We start from the raw sequence: 20,445 nt of genomic DNA on the forward strand, positions 1-20,445 counted from the left end.
CAGGGCTTTAATCCCTTGATAAATTAGCCAGCAGGCTAGCCTTTTCATAGATGTGCTAAACAACAGGTTGATGCCATTTGGGCTTTAGCAGTGAGAGCCACCTGAGGGAATAGGGAATGAATAAGAAGAAATGTAGCATGGGAAAAAGAAGACATGGCTGTTAGCTTTTGCTCGATCTCTCAACTAAATATTAGCCATAAACGAGTGCTGTAGCTGACCGTCTAGGTTACCATCGACTCTGAATTGATGCAGACTGTACTCTCAGCTGACTTTAAGGAACAGTGCACTTTATTAATGCAGTTCTCAAAATTCTAAGTTAATAAGTTTTAAATATTTCCTTTTCTGAATTTGTACACTTTGGAAACGAGATTGGAGCTTTGAAATTTGTTTAAAGATTATTTCTAATGAAATAGAAGGAAATAATTTATAATGCATTCAAATTACAACTATTTAAATAATATTGTCTATTTGAAAACAGACAGATGTTTATAAATTATTGTTAAATCTATGGTATTAAAAATAGTTTTCTGAACTAATTGCCTGAGGAAAAAAACTTTGCCCTGTGTTATTGTATATATTGGGTAACAGATTTAATTAGCACCACCAATAAAGAATGGTGACCGAGTTTTCATCATCATCGTTAACAAGACTTAATATGGAAAATTATTCATTGAGACGTTAATGAAAGAATGTAATTTCATGGAAACTGAAAAGAATTTTCCTCAAGGAAAGAAATTTTTAAAATTATTTGTTTTTTATCTTAAAGTTCCTAAAGTAATTGATATCTTACTATTGATAAATATTAGATTAATATAGGAAGTTGTTACAGGTCCAAATCATTTAAATAACTTGCTACCCCATGGAGCCCTGGGTCTAGGCTTTTAATTTTTCATTTAGAATGGGGGGATTTTAAGGATCAATATGAAGATCTGTTGATAATATTATATTTAATTAGAGTAATCAAAAACCATGCTCAGAGCATGACACCTGCCAGGGAGTGCTTCAAAAAGATAGTAAGCAGCATGCATTAGATCCTCTCCTGCTTGTCCATGAGCACTAATCTAGCGGAAGTCCCACATGGGGCGGCTAGTCAGCTATTTTATTGACTTTGATCTGGTTTGGGGGGCAGTTTATTTTCCCACAATGCCATTGATCAATGATTTCCTTTCAGCAGTGATGTAATTAAAGGGCTTTAGTCGGCTTCTGCTGTGTTGCCTTGAAATGTATTATTCTGGAGATTTAAAGGAGATCGATAGGGTGCAGTGGCCCTATGTTGAGGCTGGAGTAGGAGGACCCTACTGAGAGCAGAAGCATGGAGAAACAAGGCTTCAGGACACAAACAAGATGTTTACCTGGGACCTTGAACTGACCTGTTTACAGCAGATCCTGGATAACCAGTAGCATTTTGTACCTATTTTTAATCACAAACGCAAACTACTTTGTCCTCTTTGTTATTGATTTTTTTTACAGTTTGTTTTAATTCAGTTGAAATCAAATATTCCTGTTGTCAAAGTAAAAATTTAAATTTAAATATATTTACCAGAAATGCAGATTCAAGAAATGCCTCCATCATGAAATTAGACTAAAACATAGTTAAGAATGTGGATAAAGAAAAAAAAAAAAAGAATGTGGATAAAGACTTAGTAGTTTTTGTTGGTTTCTTTTTTTTTTTTTTTCCTTGTTCGGTCTCTAACTTGGTACAGATACAGTTTTTATATGTTTAAAAATTCATATTCAACAACTAGTATTTCAAAATATTGACATTTCACTAATCCAGATAGCACACAACTATCTGTAAATTAGGAGTGTTGTTTAATAAATTAGCAAAAATCAATTCAGAAGGTTAAAAGAATGATTTTTAGAATGTGTAGTCCAAGCTTAGAGAGTTTTAATGAAATAAAAATAAGTTAAAGACAAAGGAGTCAGGTTTCAGTTTCCTATGTAGTTTTCTGTGTTGCTTCAGTAATAAAACAAAAGGGAAAATACAGACAAAGCCTTGCTCCAAACGTTGGGATTCCTGCCTGCATTTCCTAAGGAGGCCATGGGGCCATTTGCATATTTTAGAATGTAAGGAATCCTGCTTAATCCTCTTAGACTTTTTTGCTTCATACAGATTTTGTTGTAGCTCATTTTGAAAAATGTGTTAGTGAGAAGACTTCTAACTGCACAAATGGCCTTAGTCTTTTATGCTAATCCTCTTTTGCTTTTTATTGCTTTTATGATTTTTACAAATAATAACAAATCACATCATCTCTGGGTATCAGTTTTCTTATCTGTAAAATGGGCGCTAGTTTTAGAGAAACTAGGATTGGTCCAGAAATGATGGGCAGTATATCAAGGCACTTTGTCTGAACAGCATTCCAGTAGGCCTGCTCCTCTGGCAGAGACTGCTGCTCTCACAGGGGCTTCAGGCTTCGGTTCTTTGATCAGCTGGTCAGTTGTTCTAGTCTTAAAACTTATTATCGTAACCTTATGATTGGTTCATTATTTAATTGTTGTTTGAGAGTTCTGGGCATGAAAAGCATATGGAAAACAGCAACTATACTTAGGGATCAAAGAGGAAACAAGTGGAGTTTATCACTTTTCTAGATATCGTAACTTTAGTATATTGAGCCTCCTGATAAAGGTGGCATGCTATCTAGCCAAGGACAGAAATGATAATCATTCTTGTGATCTTACTATTACTGTACCTATAAATGATAACTTACAAATTGAATAATTGTTTGCATTTTTAATTCATATCCAATAAACTTTAGAGTGAATTAATTTTTCATAGCTTCTTTTAAGAAGAATAACAACTAGAAAATAAATGTTACGTGCAAGAATGAGGAGCTAGAGGAATATTAAAAGGCACAGTCCCTGTTTTGTGAATTTACAAACCAGAAAAAAGCACATACTAAAAAAAAGAAAAGAAATAAAATATAAAACATAACAAATATGGTCATAAATAAAAATATGTGTAAAACCGGATTGAGAGACTGAAGGAGGAAGGACATTGGGAATGTTGTAATGTGTGTTTAGTTTATGGACCTATTTAATTCTTTCCTCCATGGCATTTATCATTCTCTAATATTACATTGTGTGCCCTGTTGGTGGGTTCCCATCAGGCTCTCCTTAACAGTCCCATAAGGTCCCAGAAAGTCCCATAAGGGCAGGGTTGTGCCCATTTGCTTTATAACACATCACACCAGAAGCTTAGCTTGCATATCCTCATCTCAGAAGAGCCATTTGCACATCAAAGCTCATCAAAGATTGTAGACTCTTGAGAGCTACTGTCTGTCTACAAGGACTAAAAAGTGTGTATGAACTATGCTTTAGGAAGTGAACTTTAGAAGCAGAGATTAACAATAAATTGTCCTGTAACTTGCAAGAAGAAAATCAAGAGGGCATTGGTTCATGGTTACACCTGTAACTGCAACACTTGGGAGACGGAGAAGCATTATGAGTTTGAGGCCCGCCTGAGTCATATACAGGAATGCGGCTCCAAAGATATAAAAAGTACGGGCCAATGAGAGAGAGGGGACAGAGAGGGAGGGAGAGAGAGAGACTCACAATTTAAAAACATAAAATCCTAAAAAGAAATCGTTTATGACTTTGCTAGTACATAGGTTATAAAAGTGATCAAATGTTGGGGAAGTTCCCCATTCAGAAGATGATCTCACCAAGAAAGTTAGAGAAAGATGATAACAAACAAGGCTAAAGAAAGCCTATCCGGAGTATTAATTTTTACTTAAGAAATGAATTTTATGTAATATTTATGAATTAAATCCAACAATAAAATAAAGTCTTCTCCTCATAAGCGTTATCATATGGTTATTGTCACTGATGTAGTATCCATTCGCTGTGCTGGCTTCTTCTCAGTCTCCTCATTTCCTGTCTGCTCATAGCAGGTTCTTACATACCTGGCTCTGTTCCTCCCCACGTTCTCTATGGAGTTTCTTAAGTACTCTTACCCATTGTCACTGAATCAGATCTCATCTATCTGCAACTCCTTTCTGATTCCAACCATTCCCCTTTCCAGCTGCATACACCCACAGTAACTTCTGCTTATGTGTCAGACAGGTAGGATCGCTCCGATTTTATCTTTCTATTTGCATCCTCACTTGGTTCTTTCTGTCTTCCTTGATATTTTTCAGTTGCTCAAGTAACATGACTATAGTATGTAGATTCTGCCTTCATAAATGCATTTGAATATTTCCAGTAGCTCGGCTATCACTCTGTACCTTTTGGGTACAGTTTGGGTATGAAGAGTTGTCACCCAAAGGCTCATGTGTGGACGGGCTTAACTAGTAGATCTGATTCTGGGAGCTGTGACTTCATGGATTGCTCCATTGTTGGATTTTTAATGTGGTGGCATTAAGGTATGGGAGGTTTGGCCTGATTGAAGGAAGCAGTTCACTGTGCCTTTGAAGGGTATTTTTCCTTCATATCTTTCTAGTTTAGCACTTGCCTCCTGACTGCCATTAAGTAACAGTTTTCCTTCTGCATACACTCAGGACCAGAACAGTTGAGCCAACTGAATAGAGACTGAAATCTATGGTAACGGTGAGCCAAAATAAACCTTTTCTTCTCTTAAGTCATTATATTAGATATTTTGTCACAGCAACAAGTCTGACTAACACAGAAAGCCACAATCATTTCCCAGTTTTCATGTCGCCTGTTGAGGCTTGCTTCTTAAAAACCATTCTTTAACATAGCATCTAAAACATTCTTTTTAAGATGATGTTCAGTTATGTTTATGTAAGAATAAAAAAGACATTTTAACTGACCTCCAAGAATCCCTAACCTCCCTCTCAGAGGTAGTCCTTCAGAATAGGAGAAGATTAGACCTGATATTCCTTAAAGAAGGAGGTTTGTGTGCTACAGTAAAAGAAGAATGTTGCTTCTATGTAGACCATTCAGGAGTAATTAAAGACTCCATGAGTAAACTTAGAGAAAGGTTAGACAAAAGACAGAGAGACCGAGAAGCACATCAGGGATGGTTCGAGAGCTGGTTTAGTACTACTCTGATATCTTCCCTTATGGAACCCTTCTTAGTTTTGCTTCTGCTTCTGATTATAGGTCCTTGTGTGTTAAATAAACTAGTTACCTTCATTAGAGAAAAAAAAAGATGATGTTCAGTTATGTGTATGTCTCAGTGTTTGTATGTATGCCACATGTGTTCAGGTACTCTCAGAGACCAGAGGACAGCATCAGGTCCCCTGGTGCCAGAGGTACAGGCAGGCAGGCACAAGCCACTTGGCATGAGTAATAAGAACTCAGGTTCTCTGGAAGAACAGCAAGAAGTTTGAACCTCTTTTTAATCTCATCCAAAATATTTTTCAGTGACTTCCATTTGCCTCTTGGATGAATTTAGAATTCTTAATAATATTTCAAGTACTTGAAAACTTGTTCAGATCTACTCTTCCAGCTGCACTGTAGAGCACTCTTTATTAAAGGCACTAAACCTGGACATAGAGGGAGATCCTTATAAACACAGTGCTAGGAGGCTACAGCAGGAAGGTCTGAGTTCAAGGTGAACTTAGACTCTGTAGCAGTTAGAGAGTAGTCTTGGCTACAGCAATGAGGCCTTGCCTCAGAGAACCAAAACCAAAATAAGACATGTAGTAATTGCTTTTAGTTCTTTGGCATATGCCTGAAACCCTTGCTCCTCTCTCTACTTTAATTAATTAATTTAGAAATTCTCATTGCAACAGATCAAATTGTGTATTTCAGTAAAGACTTCTTGACAGTCTTACAGCACTTTCTCTGGAAGTATTAAGAACTTTGCCTTCATAGCATTCACAACAGGTATTTAGTTTGATGACTTTTATGATTTATAACCTTTTCCTCCCGATCTTTTATTGGATCTGACTGCCTCTCTTTTGTATGTCATGTTCTTCATGCCTAACTTACTTTCTACCTTATAGACGGTGTTTGGTGAATATTTATCTATCATCAATCTCTGTAATAATGATTCAATTGTTTTGTAGTTACTCAACATTTTATAGTTCTCAAGGGTTTTGACTCATAAATATGAAGTATAATTTTCATAAAGTGTATAAATAAATATGCAATATCAGCAAATAATTATGAAACATAAGCTTAGTTTGCATCATCCAGACCAAGATATGACTTTGCCAGCCTGCTGCAAATCCCCCCATGCCCTCCTTTGCCACTACTTGTATTCCTATTCTATTGGTTTTATCTTTGTTTTTTGAATATAGTTCACTGAATAGGAGTTGCTCAGTAAGATAGATAGCTAAGCTTTGCCTGCTTTAAACTGAAATTTTAAACTCTGTTTCTGGGTGTTCTTAAGCTACATTCATTTGTATAAACCCATTGTGTTATTCTGTGTGTACGTAGAGTTCATTAAATGAACATTCTGTAATTTTTTAAAAAACTTTCTTCTGTTAATGGAATTTCTGGGTTATCTTCAGTCAATAGCTAATATAAGCACAACTTCTCAGTACATTCCTGTAAATGTCTATGTCATGGTACATTTGTGTATGATCTTCTCTGGCTTACTGAGTTGCCTTGCTGTGTTGTGTATTATGAATAATTCTAAAGCTTCTAGACAATGCTAGGTTTTTCTAAAATATATCATATTTTATATTTTTATTGTTCTAAACAATTATGAAATGTAAATATATTTTGATCATATTCTTCCGCTGAGTCCTTCCAGATCCACTCCTGTTCCCTACCCACTGAACTTAAGTTCTTTCTCAAAATTGAACAAAATCCCAGTACAAACACACACACACACACACACACACACACACACACACACACACACACACACCAAAAAACTGTGGAGTCCATTATATGTTGTTGGTCAACCTCTCCTAAGCATGAGGACTGGCCTGGCATGGTTGATATGCATGATATTATTCTGTTTTGTTTTGTTTTGTTTTGTTTTGTTTTTTTGATATTACTCTTTTGGAAAAACATTTCTTTCTCCCAGCAGGTGTAAGTGCTCAGTTGTTAACCTTTACCCTAGTGCCCAGATTTTCTTTCTTTCATTCATTTTTTAAGCAATATAACAAATTAATAAGATGAAGCAAAAACTATCATATTGAAGTTTGACAAGGCAAACCAACAGGAACGAAACAAACAGAGCCCAAGACAAAGCACAAGAATCAGAGACCCTTAAGTGATCCCAAAAGTTCCACCAGAGAACTACTAAAGCTGATAAACAACTTCAGCCAAGTGGCTGGGTATAAAATTAACTCGAATAAATCAGTAGCCTCCTCTACACAAAAGAGAAACAAGCCGAGAAAGAAATTAGGGAAACGACACCCTTCATAATAGACCCAAAAAATATAAAGTGCCTCGGTGTGACTTTAACCAAGCAAGTAAAAGATCTGTACAATAAGAACTTCAAGACTCTGAAGAAAGAAATTGAAGAAGACCTCAGAAGATGGAAAGATCTCCCATGCTCATGGATTGGCAGGATTAATATAGTAAAAATGGCCATTTTACCAAAGGCAATCTACAGATTCAATGCAATCCCCATCAAAATACCAATCCATTTCTTCAAAGAGTTAGACAATTTGCAAATTCATCTGCAATAACAAAAAACCCAGGATAGCTAAAACTATCCTCAACAATAAAAGGACTTCAGGGGGAATCACTATCCCTGAACTCAAGCAGTATTACAGAGCAATAGTGATAAAAACTGCATGGTATTGGTACAGAGACAGACAGATAGACCAATGGAACAGAATTGAAGACCCAGAAATGAACCCACACACCTATGGTCACTTGATTTTTGACAAAGGAGCCAAAACCATCCAATGGAAAAAAGATAGCATTTTCAGCAAATGGTGCTGGTTCAACTGGAGGTCAACATGTAGAAGAATGCAGATTGATCCATGCTTATCACCCTGTACAAAGCTTAAGTCCAAGTGGATCAAGGACCTCCACATCAAACCACATACACTCAAACTAATAGAAGAAAAACTAGGGCAGCATCTGGAACACATGGGCACTGGAAAAAATTTCCTGAACAAAACACCAATGGCTTATACTCTAAGATCAAGAATCGACAAATGGGATCTCATAAAACTGCAAAGCTTCTGTAAGGCAAAGGACACTGTGGTTAGGACAAAACGGCACCCAACTGATTGGGAAAAGATCTTTACCAATCCTACAACAGATAGAGGCCTTATATCCAAAATATACAAAGAACTCAAGAAGTTAGACCGCAGGGAGACAAATAACCCTATTAAAAAATGGGGTTCAGAGCTAAACAAAGAATTCACAGCTGAGGAATGCCGAATGGCTGAGAAACACCTAAAGAAATGTTCAACATCTTTAGTCATAAGGGAAATGCAAATCAAAACAACCCTGAGATTTCACCTCACACCAGTGAGAATGGCTAAGATCAAAAACTCAGGTGACAGCAGATGCTGGCGAGGATGCGGAGAAAGAGGAACACTCCTCCATTGTTGGTGGGGTTGCAGACTGGTACAACCATTCTGGAAATCAGTCTGGAGGTTCCTCAGAAAATTGGACATTGAACTGCCTGAGGATCCAGCTATACCTCTCTTGGGCATATACCCAAAAGATGCCCCAACATATAAAAAAGACACATGCTCCACTATGTTCATAGCAGCCTTATTTATAATAGCCAGAAGCTGGAAAGAACCCAGATGCCCTTCAACAGAGGAATGGATACAGAAAATGTGGTACATCTACACAATGGAATATTACTCAGCTATCAAAAAAAATGAGTTTATGAAATTCGTAGGCAAATGGTTGGAACTGGAAAATATCATCCTGAGTGAGGTAACCCAATCACAGAAAAACACACATGGTATGCACTCATTGATAAGTGGCTATTAGCCCAAATGCTTGAATTACCCTAGATGCCTAGAACAAATGAAACTGAAGACGGATGATCACAATGTGAATGCTTCACTCCTTCTTTAAAAGGGGAACAAGAATACCCTTGGCAGGGAAGAGAGAGGCAAAGATTAAAACAGACACAGAAGGAACACCCATTCAGAGCCTGCCCCACATGTGGCCCATACATATACAGCCATCCAATTAGACAAGATGGATGAAGCAAAGAAGTGCAGGCAGACAGGAACTGGATGTAGATCTCTCCTGAGAGACACAGCCAGAGTACAGCAAATACAGAGGCGAATGCCAGCAGCAAACCACTGAACTGAGAACAGGACCCCCGTTGAAGGAATCAGAGAAAGAACTGGAAGAGCTTGAAGGGGCTCGAGACCCCAAAAGTACAACAATGCCAAGCAACCAGAGCTTCCAGGGACTAAGCCACTACCTAAAGACTATACATGGACTGACCCTGGACTCTGACCTCATAGGTAGCAATGAATATCCTAATAAGATCACCAGTGGAAGGGGAAGCCCTGGGTCCTGCTAAGACTGAACCCCCAGTGAACTAGATTGTTGGGGGGAGGGCGGCAATGGGGGGAGGGTTGGGAGGGGAACACTCATAAGGAAGGGGAGGGGGAGGGGGATGTTTGCCCGGAAACCGGGAAAGGGAATAACACTCGAAATGTATATAAGAAATACTCAAGTTAATAAAAAAAAAAATTAAAAAAAAAAAGAATCAGAGACCCATTTGCACACTCAAGAACCCCATAAAACACTAACGCGGAGGCCCTAATGTGTGTGCGGAAGGCATGGTGCAGACTCATAGGCGTGCTGCTTCAGTCTCTGGGAGCTCACTGAGCTGTGGCCTTGCTTATTAGGGTCTTGTCTCTTGGTGTCCTCCATCCCCTCTGGCTCCTACTCTCTTTTCATCTCCACTTCCATGGGGCTCTCTGGGCTCTGAGGGGAAGGATGTGGTGGGGACACCCCTTTTAGGACTGAGTGTTCCCAAGTGTCCCACTTGTTTTATAATGTCTGGCTGTAGGTCTGTATTGGTTCCCACCTGCTGCAACAGGAAGCTTCTTTGATCAGTGAACAAGGGACTGGTCTATGGGTATGGTAGATTTCAGTAGGGGTCATTTTATTCCTACTTTTTCTTCATTGTTAAGACCAGTGTTAGTTGGTTTTACCATGGGTTCCTGGGCTTTTTAGGGTCATGTTTTTAGTCACCTAAGCAGTGTCAGGTATAGGCTCCGTCTTGGGGAGTGGCCCTAAAGTCGGATCAGTTATTGCCTGGTTACTCCCGCACCTCCAGCTTTATCTTGCAGGCAGTCACCATCGTAGAGAAAGGACTTGGGGCTGACTTGGTATTTTGCATCTCACTTCTGCACGTGAGCAGGTTATGTTCCTGTACATAGATACTGCAGCATGAGGGATGAAGACTGTGTGTAGCCACTGACTCAGCATCTCCATGTTCAATAAACTGTGTAGGTGTTGCTTTCATAGCGGGGCTTGGCTGTCGGTTTGTGGAGAACAACCTAGAGTCTGCAACAGCCTGACTTCTTTGGGGATTCCCCATGGGGCCCCTTTGGCCAAGAACTTAATTAAAGGTAGTCCAATCTCTGTACCAGAAGCTGCATTTGGAGACAAGATACCCTGCTGGGACTGTGCCTCTTAGTGTGTGTAGGTTTCATTTGGACTGCCTTCATATGTGCTGCCTCCCTGATGTGCTGATGTGGTTATCCCACTCTCTGTTGCCTTCGTTTTTTCCAATTCATCTAAAGCTATTCTGGTTATATTCTTAGGTAAAAGTTTTTATAAATTATAATCAGTAAACTTTTATGCATGTCTGAATATTACTCTTCAGTGTACCTTCATCTTCCTCACTCCCCAAGATAGAGTTCTGTTCTGGTTTGGTTTCAGTTAATGGGATTGAGACACTGACCAAAGCCAGGTTGGTGGAAGGAAGAATTTATCTCCCAAGTTAGTCCCTCATGAAGGGAAACTAAGGTGAAACTCAGGCAGAGACCTGGAGGGGAGCACCTGCTACCACTATGCTGCTGAATAAAATGGCTCCTGGTGACGTGTACTGCTGCACTCATGGGTGAGGGCACTGTTCAGTTCTCTGCAGAGAAGCTGCTTCCGTAGACGGCAGTTAGCATAAACCCACAGCTGGCCACTGTGCAGAGAACAAGACTGGGTTCTTCAGATCTGAGTGGGATGCCTGTTTGCGTGTCTCTGTGGAGGCTCAAGGCTGTACACAGAAGCAGGGCAGAAAGACTTAGAATCAGAGGTGGTAAGTGACTCCTAGGAAACAGTATTTCTGAGATATCACAGGTTACATGAACACATGACTCACAGTGACTATGACAGTATACATGAAACCTGCTCAAGTCAGGCAAATTTCTAGTACAGGAAAAAAGGGCACATAGTTTCAGCCTTCCCACACAAATCAGACCTGTGGTTGTTTTGTATGTGCTTTTTACTTTGGGTTTTAGTTTTTGTTTGTTTTAGAGAGAATGAAGTTAGGTGGTGTTGAATTTGAGAGGGATTGGGCAAAGGAAAGTGAAAATGATCAAAATACGTTGTATGAAATTCCAAAAAAATAAAAATTATTTTAAAAAAAGTCAACATGAGTAATAAAGATAGCCCATCTTTGCTTCATGGAAGAAACTAAGAGCTTGTTAAGACTACCGTTGTATATTATGGTGAAGTTATTGCAATTGGTTCATGGAAGTATTCCTTAATGGCACTATTTGATTTAAAATACATAAATAGATTTGTATCCATTGTTCCAAAGTTGTATTTCTATGATTAGATTTTTTTTTTTTTTTCCGGAGCTGGGGACCGAACCCAGGGCCTTGCGCTTCCTAGGCAAGCGCTCTACCACTGAGCTAAATCCCCAAGCCCCTATGATTAGATTTTTATCAGTCATTTACTTTTACGTTTCATAGAATTTCTGTATGGTATGCATGGACTTGTCCTTCATGGTGTAGTTAAGTATTCTAAGTATTCAGAATAGATGGTCGCATCTTCCGGCTAACCGTGTGGGAATCTCATGCATACTTCACACATATTTTCCCACCATTAGTTCATCACTGGTTAGCATCTTCACACACACACACACACACACACACACACACACACACACACACACACACACACACAGAGAGAGAGAGAGAGAGAGAGAGAGAGAGAGAGAGAGAGAGAGACCGAGACCCTAAAACTCATTCCCTCTCCCTTATTTTGCAGCAATCAAGCCTCATGCCTTATTCTTTTTTTTTTAAATTTTTTTTCATTATTTTTGAAGTTCTAATCTCATTATATCATTTTCTTCCTTTTCTTTCCTCCCTCCAACCCTTTTATATACTCCTCCTTGGTCTCTTTCTTTTTTTTCCCATCTTTATTAAATTGGGTATTTCTTATTTACATTTCAAATGTTATTTCCTTTCCTGGTTTCCAGGCCAACATCCCCCTAACCCCTCTCTCCCCTCTTCTATATGGGTGTTCAAATCCTCTTTATCATCAATTGTTATTGTAGGTGTACCTATGCATGCACGTGTGCGTGCGTGCGTGCGTCCATGCGTGTGTGTGTGTGTGTGTGTATGTGTGTGTGTGTGTGTGTGTGTGTGTATTCCTAAGTACAACTTGTCTATCCAGTTATGTTGTTATGATGTTACTCATATGTATGTTTTCAGGGCTGATCATTTGGTATTGGATAGACAATTGTGCTTTTCCCCGGGGAAGACTTTTCCCCACTCTTAGCATTCCTTAGTTGCCTGTAGTTCTTTGTGAAGGGTTGAAACTTCATGGACTTTCCTCCATCACTTTGGCATGTCTCTTATTGTATTTAGACAGTAATGTTAGTGACACGTTTTGGGCATGGCATCTGACATTCCTAGGAGACAGAGTCTCACAGTCAACTCCCTGAACTTTAGCAGATGCTTTATTCTTCTCAGGTAAGTAGTCTACCACGGGTCTGTATATATCCTGACATGCAGAACCTATTGTTATTTATGCAAAAAATATTCTTTTTTTAGTCATTTTATATCTTTTTGGCGGGAGGGAGGTGTAACAGTTGAACCCGGGGCTTCACAAATACTAAGTCCCCACATTTTTCAAGTCACCTCTGTGTGTATTACCAACTGAGTAAGATTTTTTTTCATACTAAAGAACTATAACTTTGGAACTCTAAGGTTTACACTTCATGTAGTTATTACAAGTGCTGTTGAAATGGACATCCGAGATGAGACCTGTACTATAGAAAAACTCACACATATAATATCTACATTGACCATACTCATCTTCTTCTTGTTTCCAAAGATATGACCCCATTGCCACTCTGTTGATTTGAATGTGTTTGTTCCTGTTTAAGGGGTTTCTACTTTGTACAGAAAGTATTACCTTTTCTTATACATTAACTAATCATGGAAGCTTAATATAGAAGTCAAAAGCTATTTACCTCCATATGAAAAGATACTCAGATTTCTAAAGGAGCAGTCTGGTGAGTGAGAAAATGTATTGCTATGTCCGATAAGCTTGTTTTTCATTATGTAAAGACAGACAAACAAGGGTCCATGAGTGATGAAGTTATTTGAAGGACAAACTTAAACTTTGTTGGAGGACATTGTGTGTCCCAGGTACTGGACATTCCACATACTTCAGCTTGCTTGTTCCTTGAATCAAACCTATAGGGAAAAATTAATAGCTAGTTCTTTCGGTTCATATAAATTTATTAATATTTTTCTCTTTATCATTTCTCTCCTTTAAATCACTTAGAAGACTGTATAGCAAAGTAATAAAATGCTGTGTGGTTATTTTTAAATCAAAAGGGGAAAACGTAAGTAGAAATAATAGTTCAAGATTAAAAGAAAAAAGGTACACACATATCCAAAGATCCTCTTCTGTTCAATTGTCTATTGTGAGTTTCCTGACAACCAGAGTTAAGACTGGATCAGAGTGAAGTTTCAAGAAGAGCTTTTTTCCCGTAAGGATCTCATGTGGCTTTATGTGTATGAAAAAGCAAGCGGTGGAAGGATCCAGATGCATGGGAGCAGTAGTACCTTGATTACCACTATTACCACTACCACCTTGTGGATAGTGTCTAAGTCTCTGCACGATAATGTGTGTTTCTTACATCTCTTAACATCTATCAATAAAAGCCAAAGATCTGACTATAAAAGTCTACACTTTAATTTGTAGTCTTAGTTGGAAAATGATACAAGTAGATAACACCTTGGTGATTCAGATTAAAGCTGACATGTCAGAACCAAGTAGGAAGATTGCCTCTCTCTGAGCCAGCCTTGTTTGATAAGTAGAACTCACTTTGGTCTTCTTTGCTTAGAGTAACTTGTGGAAAGTTATATGATGTGATTGCTTTGGAATGGGCATTTAAGTCTTAAAAACAAATTTTTAAATGTCGTAGGCAAACCTTTATGGAAATTTGAAAAGCCTGTTCATTATTCCCTCCTGGGTACCTGTACAGGAAGTACACTGGGAGGGGGGCTTCAAAGCCTGGGATTCTCCTCCAGAATACTGTCCACCTCAGAATAAGGATATACTAACAAAGCAGGTTCTAACGTATGAAGTGCTGCATTTCTGTCATCACAGATAAAAGCTTCCACTCAGTTGTAAATCCCGTTCTTAGTATAAGATTTATTTTTACCTTATTCCATAAAAGTGATCTCTAGTAGATGGGTTCATACTGTGGCTTACTCTACCTTTGGGGGGAAAAAACAATCCATTTCCTTCAAATTATGCTTTAAGATATTACTTTATCTCAATGAAAAGGAAGTTTGAGATTTGCACATCAGGAGATGAAACAAAAATTGTGGATATCAATCAAAATCCAACTTTTTTGAGGACAGGGAATTCTGGGGCATAAAGTTCAAAGCCTAGAATTTGCTGGAAAGTATTCCACCAATGAGCTTCCTCCCCAGTCTGATGCCATTGAACTGTTTTAAATGGCAAGTAAAAGCAAGGCCTTCTTTGATAGTTTTAAAAGTTTAAGAGTTCTTTTAAGAGAAGCTTTTAAAGTTTTATTAGCAACGAGTTGTAGCTTGAATGAGAAATGTCCCCAAGAGGCTAGTATTTCTAAACACTTGACCCCTTGCTGGTGGTACTGTTTGGGAAGACGGAGGAACTTTTAGGAGATGGCATCTTATTGGTGATGGAAGTCTCTGGGGAAGGGCCTTGACGTTTAAGAGCTTAGACCGGTTTCCTTCTGGCTGTTTCCTGGCAGTGGACGCAGTGTGTCGGGCCAGCCTCTCACTTCTGCTCTCGTGTCCCCTTGCTCCATAGTATGCCTGTCTTCCAGCTGTAGGCCAGAAAGTCCCTTCCTTCCTTAAATGCCTCTTGTCATGCACTTTGTTGAAGCAGCAAGAAAACTAACTAATGCACCACCTTTGTGATGCCAGCCTTCCATTAAGTATGGAGTAGCTTTGGAACATTTTCATGAATATCAAAATACAGTTGAATTTTATCTACTATATTTCTGGATTTTTCTAAAATTTAGCAGCTTAGTTTATTAAATTCATTAAGTTGTTAAATTTAATAAATAATATAAATACAAGAATTAATGAATTATATCATTTAGACTTTTGCAAAGGTTTCTCATGAGCATCAGATGCAAAGATCTTACCCCTTGTAGGTATAAGTGGACATCATCTTAAGTTCTCCTCATCAGATGGGAAACTGCTGCTGTGGCTCACAGATGGTCACAGGGTCAGAAGAGAAGATACAACGTAGACAGCTGACATTAATGAAGACAACTCTAGCTTTCTTTCCTGATTTGGGTAATAATTTATTTATAACTAAAATCCCAAGTATTTTTTCACTGTTTTTATTTTTATGGTCGTGGTGGTCGTTGTCTTAGAGGTTGTTTATATTTTAGAAGACATGAGGAATTCCCTGAGTACTGTGTCCAGGTTGGTAATGTAGGTACGCAGTGGTAGAACGCCCTGCTCTAAGAAATGATAAGTGAGCCAGTGAGAGTTTCTGTGGTGAGCTAAGGAACAGGTGACTTCTGATCTGCACTGTATGAGGAGGCTTCTTGTCCAAGACGTGCTTTAGAGGGTAAAGGTGCTTGCCCACATTAATAAGGCCTCATTTTCTAAACTGTCTCTGCCGTTAATTGGCTGCCTCTCTTTGTACAAGTCTTTAATTTGTCTCACCCTTGAAAAGAAGAGACATGCACTAGGTGATCTCTGAGATTTTTTTTTTAATCTTGAGAGCTTGCGTGAATCTGGTGTCAATGTAATTCTTAAAATATTTGAAATATATACAACTTTCTTTACAGTTGCATAAATTAATAGTTTTTCTAGTATCTGAAACTGTTACAAAATACATTGTTTATGTCCTCCTAATAGAAATCCTATTTTATAAATGCATTGGCTCATTTTTTAACGTTTCTTGACTGCCATTTGCAAGTATCTATTATATATTGGGAGATTTTCAGGGTGCCTACCCATGTGGAACTTAGTGTCAGATGTGAGAAGTAAATAGGAGATAGTTATGTGTATAATTAAGAATTTAATAACGATAAGGTCAACTATGAAGCCCTTATTTAGGTTAATAAAAAGAGTGATTTTCTTTTCCTCTATTCAACAAAATAAATCTGGCTTTCCTTGAGCTATTAGAAGTCTATGACACTTTCATTATTAGAGTTCAGGAAGTCACAGACCCTGGATCTGTTTTAAATACTGAAAGCCAGTGTGGATCAGTCTCTGGCTAGAGTGCTGGTGCCGGGCCTGGAGGGACAGACCTGTGCTCTCAGCTACACAGGAGTCTGTGGTAAGAGAAGCACAAGCTCGAGAACAGCCGTTAGACCTCAGTGAGACTCTGTCCCAAATGAAACATTGGTTTTTAAACCAATGGACTTCAGTGTAAAGTGCTTGCCTTGAATGTCTGAGACTCTTATGTAAGAAAACAATATTATAAGATGGCGAAGCTAAAACTGTCAGTATACCTGAGACACATATGTCATGGTTTTGGGTGTGGGCTGTGGCATGATCAGAATCCAAATGTTGGGATTGCATCTGCCTAAGCAGGAATGGATTTGAGTGTAGTAAAGGCCATGCAGCACTGAAAGGGAGAGGTTAGTGACAGGATCAGGAAGGTGGGAGTAAGGGTGGAGAAGCGCAAATGTGCAGTACCTTGTGTGAGAGCGCGAGCTGAGCAGCACTGAGAGAATTCAGAATGAATGTTATGGGGAAGTGGGTAATACAGGAAATATAATAATTGGTACCTAGAGAATTTTAGGTAATAGAATATTCTTAAGCTATAAGATAGATGTATTTAAATGATTCAGAGGAGAAAGGAAGGAAGAAAAAGTGATCTAACACACTGGGCTAAAAAATGCATAGAAACTTGTAGTTCTGGGATTGAAAACTCCATTCCTGCTATAAAAATAACAGCATGAACCACAAGTGGCACAATTGACGGGTTATTTTTTTACTTTATTTTTCTTAAAATAGAAAACTTCAAACATTAAGTAAATAGAGAAGAACCACCATGACTTCAGGTTCTGCTGTGTCTGGAAATTGTTAGATGGTTTTAGCACTCAGACGTCTCCTCCTGGAGAAGAGAGGCTTTCTTTCTTTATTTTGTGCTCATGTTTACTTAGAGGTTGGCTTTATTTGACTTGCACAACATAAATCTGGAAAAGGTGCTGTTTTTCAACAAATAACTTTAAAATTATATCTAAAATAAATCATATTCAATTAAAAATTATTAGAATCATCAAAGGATGAGAATTTCTCCAGGTTCCCAGATTTCATATCCTGCTGTAGCAATAAAATGATGTCACACATAGGACTTGCTACTTACCTAAAGTGAGGGAAAGACAAACTTAAAAACTTAAAATGTTGAGGGAATTTTAGTGCACATACACAGTCTTCTCACACATATGGAGGCCAAAGTCAATCTCATATGTCTTTCCCTGTCACTATCCACATGTTTTGAAGCAGGATCTCTTCTGGGGTGACTTGATTTGGCTAGACTGTCTGGCCAGCACACCCCAGGGATGCCACTTTCTCCACCTCCCCAGCCCTGGAGGGGCTGTGCAAGTGTACACCACCACATCAGCCCTTCATATAACCTCCTCATGCACATTATCCACAATCACATCCCCATTCTGAGGTAAGATTTCTTAAATTAAGAAACATCCCAAATTCTATAAGGTAAAATTTAAAATTAAGAAGCCTGGAGAACACAATATGCCACATTCTGGGAGAAGCTAGTTTAGTGTGTATGACTGACGAATGGAAGAGTATCAAGAGGATATAAATCAGCCCTTCAAGTATCACTCATCAAAAGAAAAAAAGTCCTACAAAACTGGGCTAAAAATAGAGGCAATTGTAGAATACTGACTGGCCAGCACCTTTGAGAACTGGACGCTCACACTTGTGCACATAGTCACACACAAACCTGTACAGTTGCTATTTTAGACTACCTGGAATTCACATGAGGTTAGACCAGCACAAGAATACAGGAAGTATGTGCATTGTCCTATATGAAACATCCATTTGAATGGCACTATAATGGTCTCCGTGTTTTTAGTAAGTAGAAATGTTTCCTTAATCCTTTTGAAAAATAAAATGAACCTTATGAATTTTATGATATAGAAGCCACTAAAGAACAGTTTGAGTCAAATGAAAAAAGTTAGGAGGTATACCAGAATGGATGGAGTGGATGGACAGTTAAATGGATATCAAGGAAGTGAAGCAACTCCTTGGATAACCAACCTCCCAAGAAACCATTATTTAAAGAAGAGACTTGAAAATGAAAGAATCTTAACACAATTTATTCTTTATATGGACTCAGCATATCTATGCTATTAAAGAGCAGACAGTTGATTCTGATTGGCTGAGTTTATCCTAGATTTGCATAAGGTGTACATTAAATGATTACTTCATTGCTAATGCTCTGCATTTATGTGAGGGCAACTCAGTACTTATGCTGTTTAACTCTGTCCTACAAAAGCTCAGTAAGGCGCTGTGACTTTAACATGCCATTTGCTTGTGGAAAATAGGCTGTTCCTAAAGGATCATGCCTTAGCAGGAACCTAGATTCTCAAAAATAATAAGTAACAAAATTAAAAGTAGGCTAGGCTGAAATGTCACATTCTAGGTCAAAGATTCTGTCAGACTGTACTGAGCGGTGAGTTGACGGAAGCACACACTATAGCTAAATGGGACAATTTTACATTGTGACAGTATCTGTTTCCTCTAAATTAATCCATTAGTTAATAGTTATTCACAACCCCAAAGGAATGTATTGTGTATTTATGAATGTGGTTTTTTCTGTGTTTGTGTATAAGAAGACTTAACTAAAATAATATTAAAGTTTATCTATAAGAAAATTCTATGAATGCATAATTCCAAAAATGTAAATCATAGGAACGAGGTTAACTTGTCTCAGCCAAGCATTAAAATACATGTGTTACTGGTGCCAAAACCACCAATCAGATCAGTTAAACATACTAGTTCAGAAAGGAATCAAGTTACATTATGAAAACTTAGTATACAATAATGATTGTGATTTCTTACTATGTTTCTTATTCATATTTCTATCACATAAATTCATTTTTCCTGTATTTGCTTTTCTATTAGAATCATATTCCTAATTTATTACATAATTTTAATTAGCATAATTTTTCAGCAACATAATGTTTATCCAGAAAGCACCCCATTAGTCACTTGCCTGTTGCTGAATATTTATATTATTTTTCTATTAAAATAATGTTTACTGAATATCTTCATGCTTATTTTTCATTTTAAGCTTATTTTTTTTAAATAATGATATCAGTATGAACTATTTTTGGTATGTGAGACATACTTCCATATTTCTATCTGTAAACCTCTCGATAGGCAAAAGCATCTAATATCAGCTCTCATTTAGAACATTATATTTCCAGTCTCCTTCTTCCCCACCCGAATGATCAGTTTGTTCTGCTTTCCTCTCTTAGAAGAGTCAAGCTTCCACATTCAGTACTGCATATAGATAAGCCTAATGAGCCTTTAGCGATCTGTAGCCTACTGGTTCCTTGGACACACCCCATGCACACAAGTGGTCAGTGATAATACCAACTCATGTGGTCAAGAAGGAAGTTCATGGAAAATAGGCTAATTTCATCTTCACTTTTAATAAGAGAAACGGGATCTTGTGGGGCCAGACAGCCTGACTTTGCGCTCTGGCCATATCTAATAACTCTGAAGACTTAAACAGTTGTTAGACCTTTCTGTACCTCAGTTTCCTTCCTTATAAAGCAAGTTTAGAGCTGCAGCAGACTGTTCTAAGCATGAAATGAAGCACACTTATAAAGCATTACAAAAGGTGTTCGACACAGAGCAAAGGTTCAGTATCATAGCAGATTGTGATTTGGTGCAAAATATTTATTCTAACCTTATAATCTGATTCCTTCCTGTATGAAAAAAGCTAGAACACAAAAGCCTACATGTCATAGAGTCCTTTACCTTTTACGTTATAGGTATGAAGTAGATCCTACCAATTAAATACTGTCCAATAGAAGGGTTTTTTAAGATTAATTTATTTTTTACTTTATACATATTAGTACATTGTAGCTGTCTTCAGACACACCAGAAGAGCGCATTGGATCCCCTT

At 38.0% G+C, this 20,445-nt stretch overlaps 1 protein-coding gene across 6 annotated transcripts in view; it reads left to right on the forward strand.

The window, feature by feature from the left end:
• The window catches only part of Rsrc1 (arginine and serine rich coiled-coil 1), a 386,283-nt gene that overhangs the window by 263,472 nt on the left and 102,366 nt on the right, over positions 1-20,445 (forward strand).

The sequence above is a fragment of the Rattus norvegicus genome, chromosome 2 (assembly GCF_021556685.1).
Source record: "Rattus norvegicus strain SHRSP/BbbUtx chromosome 2, alternate assembly SHRSP_T2T, whole genome shotgun sequence".
NCBI lineage: Eukaryota > Metazoa > Chordata > Mammalia > Rodentia > Muridae > Rattus > Rattus norvegicus.